This window comes from Gavialis gangeticus, unplaced genomic scaffold, assembly GCF_001723915.1.
Source record: "Gavialis gangeticus isolate Ggan-Ray unplaced genomic scaffold, GavGan_comp1, whole genome shotgun sequence".
In the NCBI taxonomy this organism is placed as follows: domain Eukaryota; kingdom Metazoa; phylum Chordata; order Crocodylia; family Gavialidae; genus Gavialis; species Gavialis gangeticus.
In genome coordinates this window covers 1,512,990-1,525,057 of record NW_017729008.1, presented here as the reverse complement: position 1 = coordinate 1,525,057, position 12,068 = coordinate 1,512,990, and positions in this window count along the sequence as shown.

Here is a 12,068-nt window from a genome sequence, read left to right as displayed (position 1 = left end):
TTTTTTTTTTTTTTTTTTTGTCAGTGCCAAATTGACAGAAGGCTGATTACTTTGATGGAAATTATAAAAACATGTGGTAGAAAAAGTACCGGTACTGGGAGCGTTTTTCCTGACTAAGTGGGAGTTAATGAGAACGTGGACCTAGAAGCATGATGTACTTGTCATTAATAATTTGAAATACACCTTCATTAAGAAAGTGGAAGGATTTACTTCTATCTAGTGATTTGTAGTTAATTGCACATGGTAAAATGCTACTTATAATAATGAAGCATGATGTTCTGATTCCTTATCACTGTGTAACCTTCTTTTATTGTTGCATAGTATTTTTTTAATGAGTCTTACCGTGTTCTTGAAAAATTATATATTGCATCTTGTACCTTGTCGAAACAACTAATTAAAGGTAACATTAACATATAAAAATTCTTCAGCCATCATCTGACCAGAAGTAAATTATGTTGCTGATGTTATTTACAAAATATTTGTGGCGAGTACAGTGTGTCTGTGTTAAAGTAAATGAAGCATACAGTGAACAGGACATAGTCACATGAGAGTTGAATTCATTCCACTTTCTGCTCAGGAAAAAAAGTACTCAGGAGATTTCAGTGACCAACATGTGATTTCAAGTGAGGCCCACCCAGGCCAGGCCTGCAGAAGCTAGTGGCAGAATGCCTGAAAGCAGTTTAAACCAGGAATGTCTGTGTATGGTAGTTCAGTGAGTGTCACATGCAGATATGTATAATTTTTGAGAGGATGCCAGTCCAGAATACAGCTGTCTCATGCTGACTTACAAGGTGTTCTGCTGAACTGTGATGCTTTGCTGAAGATAATGACTGAAAACTTGGAACACCAAATAACCCTTGTCCCAGTTATAAGGCCAGTTGTGTCTGGTTTTTTTTGATGATGTAGCAGGTGTTGAGGTCCCCTCCGCGGCACCCCCTCAGAGTGGTATCTCAGTTCTTCTACTTTTAGGGATCATCTACATGGGGAAATTGGCAAGCACAGCTATAGAGTCAACTTTTATTTTGAAATAATGTTTATCTTTGGCAGTTATACTGACATAGAGAGCATGACCTAACTATTTCACTGGAGCCCTGCTGGCCTCTTTCCCTATATAGACAAACCCTTGGACCAATATCTGGGTACACTATTCTAGGAATTCCTATCACTTAGCACCTGTCAACTCTGACTGGTCTGAGCACTGTTGTTTCTTCACTTTGAGAGCCTCTGATTGGTAATATAATGGTCACCAGCCATGTATTTAGCAGCTGAAAGAAAGAAGGGGTGGGGGGAAGAATGCACAAATTTGGTCTCGTCCATTTTATGATTCAGTGTAAGTTAATTTATACAGTGTATGCCTTTAAAGAACAGAACCAAATCTACCATCTCTTACCCAGCTTAAATGCCAGTTTGGCTCACTCATGATACATATTCATTGCATGGGAAATGCTCCCAAACACACTAGGAAATGCAGAAATTGTGAGGACCCAGTAAGGAGGGAATGGCTTTACTGTGGGGCTGCTTACACCCAACCTAATCCAGGTGCTGATCTCCAGGGATCCTGCTTTTTCTCTCTTTAAAAACCCTAAATTCTCTGATAAAAACCTTCCAAATTCTCTGATTTAAAAAACCAAAATCCACATTTTTGCAGTTAAAATGAAACACCACTATATATATAGGAATCAGTTGAACACAATGTCTTATTGATATATTTACAATTTTAAAGCAATTTGGAAGCCTACCAGTGCCTCAATCATTATAATCAAATCAAATCTAAATGCCTATATATTTTGGCATTTCATTTTGGGGTTTTTAACGTAGAAAATCAGAGCTCCCCCTGTCCCCTTCACTCACCAGGATACGGGTACAGCTGCACCTGTCCCCTTTTGTGCTTTGTGGTGCTGAGCAGCCCTGATATGATGGTGTCCTGCCCCTGTCCATGCCATTTCCCCTCACTGCCAAGCCCAGCCCCCTGGCCCTGCCAGTGCCCCTCACCCCTGACCCACATGGCAGAGTTAATTGGTTTACTCTGTCCTAATAGCACTGCACATACAGACAGTGAGATGTTTACTGTGGAGATAATTAGGCAACTTGGAAGTAAACTCCTGATCCACAGCAGAAGCAGCAACAAGAAAAGTTATTTTCTTTTTAAATATTTTTCTTTTTAAAAAAAGATGGACATTTTCTGAAATTTCAACAACAGTACAGAATTTCAAGTGAACTTTTGAACATCAGAAGTAAAAGCAGATCAGGAAGACTGCATGAATTTCAAACAATATACACACAAATTTAACACTGGCTAGGAAGGGAATCACTGAGATGTCATAGGTGGGGATTGGTTATGGGCTCCCTGTTATGAAACAATCATATTTGAAGGAAGTTAATTGTAGGTGGAGGATATGAAAAAAAATTCAATATGAGTTGTAATAGATAGGGAAGCTAGAATACAAATGTCCCAGTACCATTCTGCAAACATTATGACAGTGCGAGGAGGACAAGTATCTCATGAAAAGAAATCATGGGCAAAAAAAAAAAAGCTACCATATGAAGGGAAGTTCAGGAATGCACGAATTATGGTGTCCAGGCAACAGTATTAAGTATAGTTATGTTGCATGCCAGAAGGCAAACTAAGCAGGTTGAGATGGTGCTGCTTACTACTGAAGCAACATTTATCAGCATGGAGAGTTGTGAAAGCAATTTGAAGCAGTGATAATCAAAGACCGCTGGCTATTACTTCTTATTCAGGGCACTGGCAAGGCAAAGCCATGGAAATGGTGGGCTTTATCCTAATGTAAAGCTGCTGCATGCCTCCTCTCAGCATCTATACATATACTGCTTAAATTAGTTTTTATAATAAATAGATTCAGTCATAACATAGTTCTGCAATAATAACTCCCTCTCTACTCTGTTAACACTGGAACAGTCTATTAAGAATGAAAGATTGTAGCTTAGGACATAAATCTGTGCACCATCTTAGAAATCTAACCTTCAGTGTTCTTGCTGCAGCTGAGTTCTCAACATTGTAGTGTATTTCTTTTTTCCCTTCATCGATGGAGAAGGAAATTCATGTGCCTGCAGAAAGCCAACTGAAGGTCCTATGCAACATTCAAGATCCATTCCAAATAGGTATATCGAGGATTAAGTGGCAAATAAGGCCTCATGTTGGCTTGAATCTTAGGGTGAATCTTACTTACACGGTGATAGGAATACATTTTTACTATTTAATTATAGCATTCCATCAATTCAGCTAAATTAATTAAAGCACTTTTGCTGAAGAAACAAGCACAACAAAGTCTTATTTTCATGAAACACTGCATGTACGTAGGACTTCAAACTAGTAAAAAATTCATAAAATGCTAGTTACATTCAACAACACAGCGGTTGTATAATGCCACTGCTGGACACTTTACATCTGGCAGTAGTGAAGAAGTTAACTGGCATGTTGCCAAAGTCAACATGTTTCAATTACATTTGTGGGTTTGTGTTCACTCTACTGGCTAATTTACATGAACAGCTGAGTTTTATGAAAGCAGTGGTGTAAACATTAGTTGAAGATATTAGGTCAAACTTTTCCTTTTCTTATTGCTCGTATAGGCTCACTAAGTAAAACAGCATGACATCAACAAAATGGAGGAATCCCCTGCCTCCCATGCCATCCCTCACCTCCTTGCTAGGACCTGCTCTGGCCTGTGCTTCATGCAGAGCGGTGGGTTGGTGGAGTTCCCAGCATCGGGCGATGTGGAGTGGTGTGGGAGACAGAGAATCCTTGGCACCCCATGCCTCCATGCCAGGACCCGCAGTGACCCGTGCCTTTGGGTTGGTATGGAACTCAGTGCAGTCCCAGCATGCAGGTATAGAGCCCCAGGAACAGCTCCAATACCTGAGCCACAACTGAGCTGCTGCTGATTCTCTGTTAGTTAACATGTATAATAAAGATAATGTATAATGTACAGTGTATTATCCTAACATGTATAATGATGTCTTTTATTTGCAGGGTTGCCACATCCCTCTTCAGGGGCACTCCCTGGTAATGGAACTCTGGAATTTGGTAGGCTGACAATCTGCACACGGGGATGTATTTATTTCCAACTTCAGCTTTATGTCCACTTGTCCATGTTCTCAAAGAGTGTCCTTTATAGTGTGTTAGAATGTGGGAGAGTGGTAATGGCCCATAGGGAATATTCTTCATTGAGGATGTTATGGTGGTATACTGTAAACTAGTCTGTGGCTTGCACTAGCCTGCTTTCCTGGCTGTGGTAGGTATTCCTGAGTGCCAACCATTATAAATGATAGACAATAATGTCTCTTGTTTTGTGGGATTTTTATTGACATTCTGTGTCTGCCAACTGACCTCAGAATGATTTTATTGTACATCACCAGCCCTTGGTCACATTTCTACAGTCAAATATTGCTGGGTTTACACTGAAGTTGGCTCCTCAATGCACTAGAATCAAACTGATTGTTGATGCATAACATAATTGCAAATATGGCAGTAAAGCAACTGGAAACCTCTTCTGCAATATGTTTATACTGAATGATTTCAGATCTGCTAAAGGCACACTGAAGATACACTCCTCTTCATCAGATGTCTCTGTATGTGCTCAGTCACTGAATGTACTTCTGTTTTGTTCTATATAAGATATCTGCTGCTACTATATAATCATTATTTCCTGCAGCAGTTGTATCATTTTCTGTAGGCTAGCTCAAACATGCCATCCATATTGCCTTCACATGATGCTTGCATTTGTAGTCTGTCTCTGTCCACCTTCTTGTGTTTCTTCAGTTTAAGAACATACTACTTCTCCTCAAGATCCTTTTCATATCTTTGCCCTGAACAGTTCAGTTGCCCTTGAATTTGCATGTTCCACTTAATCCACACTAAATCTGTGAAACGTTAAGCAGTGTTTAAGTCAGAATATGCTGCGAAGACCTGCACCTTAAGAGTTAATACCATTTTTTGCCTGCACAGATCTGTTTGCAGACTAAACTTACCCTAACACAAGCTGGGTACAATAGTCCAGAATTAGCCCTCATCTGAAGCAGCATAACTTTGAAATGTTCAGAGGGTATTTAGCATGAGTTAATGAGCTTTAATGTGTGGGCATTCACATTTTAGTATGGTCTAAGTGTAATTTGTAACTTCATCCAATGTAGATACATTTCTCCAGGGTTAGGTCTCTTTCTCTCAACAATCTCTCCTGTAAAGATGAACCACACATTGCACAAAAGATTCTGTTCATAGGAAATCTATTGTATCACCACTGTTATAACTGGATGGTGGCATTCCTGGCTCTGTAATTTAAGTATCAATTCCATGTTTTGCTTCTTGTTTTAGGGTAAAAACCCAGTCTCTCTTTACAAGCTCATTCCTCTTGGGGCCACAATACTCATCAATTGATCTTATTGGTTGCTGTCCTGTTTTTAGGCAAATATTTCTCAGTTTCTTTCTGCCCTTTTCCTTGGATGAGAACAATGTTCCATCTTTATTTCCTGTAGTCAGCTCTGTGTACAGACTGTTCCTGCTTCCTCTGTTTCCATACATATAAACATTATTATTATTATTAATCTAGAAATCCAGCATTCCAGCTTGCCTGAATCCTACTCTTCTGTTTTTTTGCTCTCTTCTAAAGTACAATTTTGTTTGCCAGCTAAATGTAGTTTTCTCCTCACTGTGGATCTCACTGAACTAACCAATGTCACCAGATTTCTTGTACCTTTTTCTGGATAGTGTCAAGGAGGATGCCATGGCACTAAAAGCAAACTGGCTTTTTATTAGGAGAATGGTTTGCAGCCATGTACATGCAGCCAGGTCTCTTACTCTTTCCCCTAAATCTTCCCTTCTGTAACCTTTGCTTGTTCCACCAAAGTCCTTGCAGGTTGCTATACTGTATATGTTACTGTTGATAATAATTATGAAATTGTACATTACAAATGATGGTTTTAGATTCCAGTAGAGTTGAATTGTCTGAAATTCCCATTTTGGGACCACATGCCTAACTTGTTCTTCAAATTCCTCTGGCCAGCACCAATGAGAGGGGTAAAGGGCCTCCAGGTGATTCCATAGCTTGGTGCAGAGCTTACTCTCCTGGAATGTAAGAAATGCAGTTTTGAATCCCTTCAGGATAAGGAGGACCTACAACCCAGATCCCCTGCCTCCCTGATGAGTGATCTAACCATTAGCCTATTATATAAAAGGTGGCTACCACCCCTATATTTTTTAAATAAAAGTGACTATGACTGCTACATTTTCTACTGAACTCAGTACTGTTGGTGTGTGTGTAGTGCACCCTGAACACACCTCATATATTAGGCTTCTCCAGGGACTTAAGCACAGTTTAGGGACCACCTCACTTCTATGATAGATTGAAATGGAGATAGAAGTTAGGTGCCATGCTGTTCAGACTGGAGAACTCTTCAGATACTCAGGGATCTTTGCTGTCCAAAATGTGAGGGATTTTCTTGTCACTAGAGTGGAGTTATTCCAAATTTTCAGTATAGGATATAGACATAATCCTGTAGTGATAACATTTAACTAAATAACTCAAACTTTGACCCTGATTGAAGCAAGGTTGGAGCGGTTTTGCTGCACTTACATGCTCCAGGATCAAGAATATGTAATGGTTACAGTGTAACAGCCGCAACCAACTTTAACCCTGCTTCAGTCAGGGTCAAAGTTAGGTTGATTTAGTTAACTTGTATTGTTACAGCCTCATGCAGATGTAACAGTTACTGCCCCCACACACTCCCATGGAGCAATTCACCTTCCCCTTTTGAAGTGCCTGAAATATATGCTTGTCCATGACCAGTCACCTAAATTCTGCCTACATCCCATTCTGGCACTTAGTTTACCAGTCTGGATCTGGCCTCAAACATCAATTATGCAATATATTCCCTCAAGTCTAGACCAGTGCTGGACAAAGATTTCAGGGACAGAGTTGTCTCATTTGGCTGATTTCAATTAACAACTTCCTTGAAACATTGTTGACCTTTTTGGCTTAGTGCATTTTAAAGTAAAACGCAGGATGCCAGTCTAATCCACTCAGTTCCAGAATAGTTTAACAAATATCCCTAGGGCACACATCCTGTGACTTGATTTAATCTTATGATCAGGGAGTGTCACTTCATGTGTTAGGTATTGAAGACTTAGGAGCAGGTTGACCTTTTGCACAATTAGGAGACTTTCTCATATTCAGAACATAGTAAGTGAGGAGACTAAAGTAAAAAGAAAATTGATATATTTAGTTCATATAATATAAATTGAAAGCAGACATCTCACCTTGATTATTCTTTTACATGGAAACATTTTGCATTAAAAGTAGGTATCTTAATATATATATATTTTTAATATACCTGGTGGTGTGTCAAAGACTGATGTTACTGATCAGAGTAATTTTACCTGTGGTCATTTTGCTGGTCATTGCTGCTGTATTTCATTCAATTAATAAGAGTATTTCATGGTGGCCACATCACTGCCAAGACTGCCTCAGATTAGCTTTGCTCTTAACTATTGTAATTTCTGCAAATCAAAATGGCTATTTGCTTGACTACCACTAAAACATTTTTTGTACATCAGTGAAGGAGTAATTTCAAAATGTAGGGTTTACAGAAAAGAATTGTGCTATTTAGTTAATTAGTGTAACTACTGGATTGTGTGAAGCCTTTTATTTAATGAAAAATCTTTCATTTCAGAGACATGGTAACACACAAATTACTACAGATCTTATAGCTATTAAATGTATTAATGGTCTAACCTAAAATGCACCTTGGTCCCAGTGTACTTAAGAGCTGCCGCTGGGGGATGATCACAACACTTCTCTCCCAAGCATATTTGCATGGACACACTGAATGGTTTTCCATATATATCTCATTGAGATAACTTTTTAATAAATATACCCTAGCTCAGATGCAGATCTGCCTCCTTAGATGGGGTGGCCAACCTGCAGCTCTGGAGCCACATGAGCTCTTCAAAAGTTAATATGCATCTTCTTGAGTCTTTGCACAAGCACATGGTGACCAGCTTCCATTTGGAAGATCTCTTTCTCTTACTAATTGGAAACTGGTCACTGTGTGCTTGTGCAAAGATTCAAGACAACGCATATTAACTTCTGAAGAACCGCATGTGGTTCCGGAGCCGCAGGTTGGCCACCCCTACTCTAAGGCATCTAAGTGACACTTAGGGTCTTGTATTATGTTAATTTGGGTGGCTTCTGCAGCTCTTAACTCCTGGATTGTCTTCACATTCATATGTTTAAGTAGTTTAAAGCAATCATTATGTGGCTCAAGGTTACACCACTCCAGGGCAGAATTATTTCTTGATCTATGTAACACAGCTCTTGTTTCATTAAGATGTAGCCACTCCTTACAGATGTGCTACTCAAATTGATATATCTGCTATCTCTCGATACAAGGATGATGTCTGCCAGGGAGGGGATTACTGATGAGTTTTAAGGTGGCTGATGAGTTCAACCCATGCTCTGTAAGTTTTTCCATAGATATGACAAGTGGTTCCCAGTGGGGTGGGGAGAGCACAACTATTGGCCAGGATGCTGTGTGTTTTCCTTCCTCCATTTCTCAGCTTCCTGAGCAAGATGGTTCTCTTTGAAGTGGGCTGTAGCTTGATGTATGGTGCAACACCATTGAGACCTATTACCAGCCAGCACTTCCCAATTTGTAGGGTTGATGCCACCCTTCTTAAGGTATGCTTTCAGGGTGACCTTGTAATGCTTCCTCTGTCCCCTGCAGGTCCTCTTACCATGACTAAGTTGAGAGAAGAGGACTTGCTTTGGGGAACAAGTGTCAGCCATCCACACACAGTGGCCATCCCAGTGGAGTTGATTTTTCATGATCTTTGCCTCAATGCTGGTTATGTTAACTGCAGAGAAGATGCTGGCATTTGGTGCAGTGGTCTTCCCATCTAATGTGAAGGAAGCAATACTGATGGAACCATTCCAGGCACCTAAGATGGCTTTGATATGTCACTCACACCTCACACCCATAGACGAGCATGGGGATAACCACTGCATTATATATCAGGATCTAAGTTGCCATCTGTAGTTCTCAGTTGACAGACACAGTGAAGCAGCTTCTTTGCTTCGCTCAAATTGAAGGTATGACTGCAAGCTAGCAGTTAACAGTTGTGCAGATCACAATGTAACATGTAAAGGTACTTACACAGCTTTTTAACATCTAACTCATTCACTGAGATCCTATTCCATTTTGTCCAGAAGCCACAAAACCATTAGACTCATTGCACATCTTCACTCAGAGATCTTCAGAGTAGTGCATCTGTCCTGATAGAATAGGATTGTCTTCTAGGGCAAGACATCTCTTTTTTGGTGAGTGGCTGCTAAATTCTAGGCAGCTAATGGGCAAAATAGGGACTGAGCCTTTGTGCCTACTGCTGTGAGAGTTAGAATGAACTTCAGCCACTATCTGCAATGAGGTTTAAACTGCTTACAATTAAGGCTATGACAGCAGTGTTTCCATGCAAATATGTTTGTGGGGAAGCTTTCTGATCATCCTCCAGTGGCAGCTCTTAAGTACACTGGGACCAAGGTGCATTTTAGGTTAGAATCTCATTATGTGCCACTGTAGATGTGCTCAAAGTCAATTGAACTTCCTACAGGAATAGGGAATGGTTCCTTCTACTACACATCTCTCACCCATGGCTTGGTTCAAGTGGACGAGGACCCATAATTAGAAAATGAATGGAGAGAGGATGAGAGGGAAAGATAATAAAGATGATGTTCTTTGCAGACAGAAACTGTGCTTGGGTGTCATCATAATTAGTTTTCATTCTTTAATATGCAGAGCTCAGTTTTGTCATATAGCTATAAATGTGCATTGAGATAGTAGATACTGGAATTGATTAACCTTGAGACAGATATTATTCCACCTATTAGGAACAAATTTTCTGGGGCTTGAACAGGGTGGAATAGAATTGCACTTAGGCACCTAAATTTACCTAGATGCCCAATAGGTGGGAAAAAATCTGGCCCCTGGTGTATTTGGTATCTTAACACAGCAATACAAACAGTCATGCTATAGTTAAAGTCTCCCAAATTCTTCAGGGTTTTGGACTGAAAACACTGAATCCAGTTTCATCTTCCTGGGTTCCAGATCTGGATGGAAACAGAAATCTTAAATGGGCAGTTTTTGCTTTTGGCTTCAAAAATAAGAATTAGGCTTTTTCCTTCCTTCAGTCCCTTGGCAAAGTCAGTAACACACACACACACACACACACACACACACACACCTCCAACAGAGTAGGATTAGAAATTAGGAAATGCATATATATTATACATATTCTAATCTTACTCTGTGTGAGTAATTATAGAAATATTTTTTTTTCAGAACTGGAATTCATATAGTTTATTGCCACCATCATACCATGTGTCCTCACTAATTTTTTCCCAGCAACTGTTTTGTTTCAAACTAAATTTTAAGCTTTTCTACATAGAGACCATATCTATGTGTTTTTACTGTACCTACTTCCCAGGGGCCCTGCTTTTAATGGAAGCTTTAAGCAGTACAAGCACTATATTAACAAAATAAACTACAAAACCTGGAACTGAGAGAAAAGACCAGAACTATATCTGGAGTGAATTAAAGAAGCTCACTAAGGAAGGTTGAGCAAGCTTTCCAAAGTTGCATGGGAACTGTGTGGCAGAACAACAAAATATTCTAAATCTCCTGATTTACATTTTAGGCAATTAACCATAAGGCTGACTGTTTCAAATCTGTCTCTACCATATCCTTCCACTTGATACAAAGATTTTAAATATTTATCTATCAAATACATCTTTTGGTATGAAATGTTTGTTGTTCTTTCTTTATTGCTGAAAAATTCTGCACACAATTTCACTAACTGATATCAAGTATCAAATGTTATGTTCTTAGCAGAGCTTCTTTTTGAAGATTGTCTATGGGCAGTGGCTGTTTCGTTTCAGTGGTAACTAGCTATCTGAGAAATTTCAATCTGGTTTAGGCTTGATTATAGCACTGAGTGTGCTCTTAATAGGTCTTGTAATGATTTACTCATTCATTCATGTGTTCATTTGTTGAGATGATAGCACACATGTGGTCTGGGATCTGCCTGATATTGGCAGTATATAATCTCATCAATTAGGTAAAGTTATTCAGCTGCTTTAGGGACCTTTTTTGGTTCTTTCAATTTTTATATTAACTCAAGGCCATAGTGTAGCCTTGATCTCTCATCCCAATTTCTAGTGACGATAGTATGATTTTGGCATGCAGAAAGAAGGGAGGATACACCCTGGATTTATTTCACATATCCTCAAAAACTACATCCAGATAAGTGTGGATGTTTGGTTCCCCAGGGACAACTAGCAGCAGTGCACCTTGTGTCACTGCTAGTTGTCCCTGGGGAATACCCATGCCACGTGCACTCTGATACGCAGCAAGTTACCTCAGGTGGGATAGGGGAGGTTGGGACCAGCAGTGGGCTGACCCCAGCAGCCTTACCTGGGGGGCTCCTGGGGCTGCAGCAGTGGTGAGCCTGGCTGGAAGCCAGAGTATAGCTCCAGCTGGCCTGGCTCCGGTTTTGAGCAGCACATGCTGCAGGGGTCAAAACTCCCGCCATGATACTCCCTTGCATCGCAGAGAACAGCTGAACATGTGGTAAGGCTGCACTCATCTGGATAAGGCCAAATAGTTCATTTTTGTCTCTCTGGGTGTTTTTATTCAGGGGTTGAGGGGGAAGGGGCTGCTTCAATTAGAGTGGCTCTCAGAGAGCCTGAACTCTGAGAGCCACTCTTAATTAAAGCACCTGCAGTGTCTTGTGTACGAGCATCCCTGTGCTTCAAAATAGTGGCAGGGGCACTTTAACTAAAGCTCATTGAATAAGCTTTAGTTAAAGTGCCCCACAACCATCTTGAAACATGGGAAACTGAATATATGAGATGCTGAGGGCATTTTAAGTACAGCTGTTCTCAAGATCCACTGTAATTAAAATGCACTTCTCACCCCCACACCCACCCCAGAGCATGTGCACAGGCATTCAGTCTTACAATTTAAGTCCCATTTTTAAGCCATTAAAAATATCCACGTAT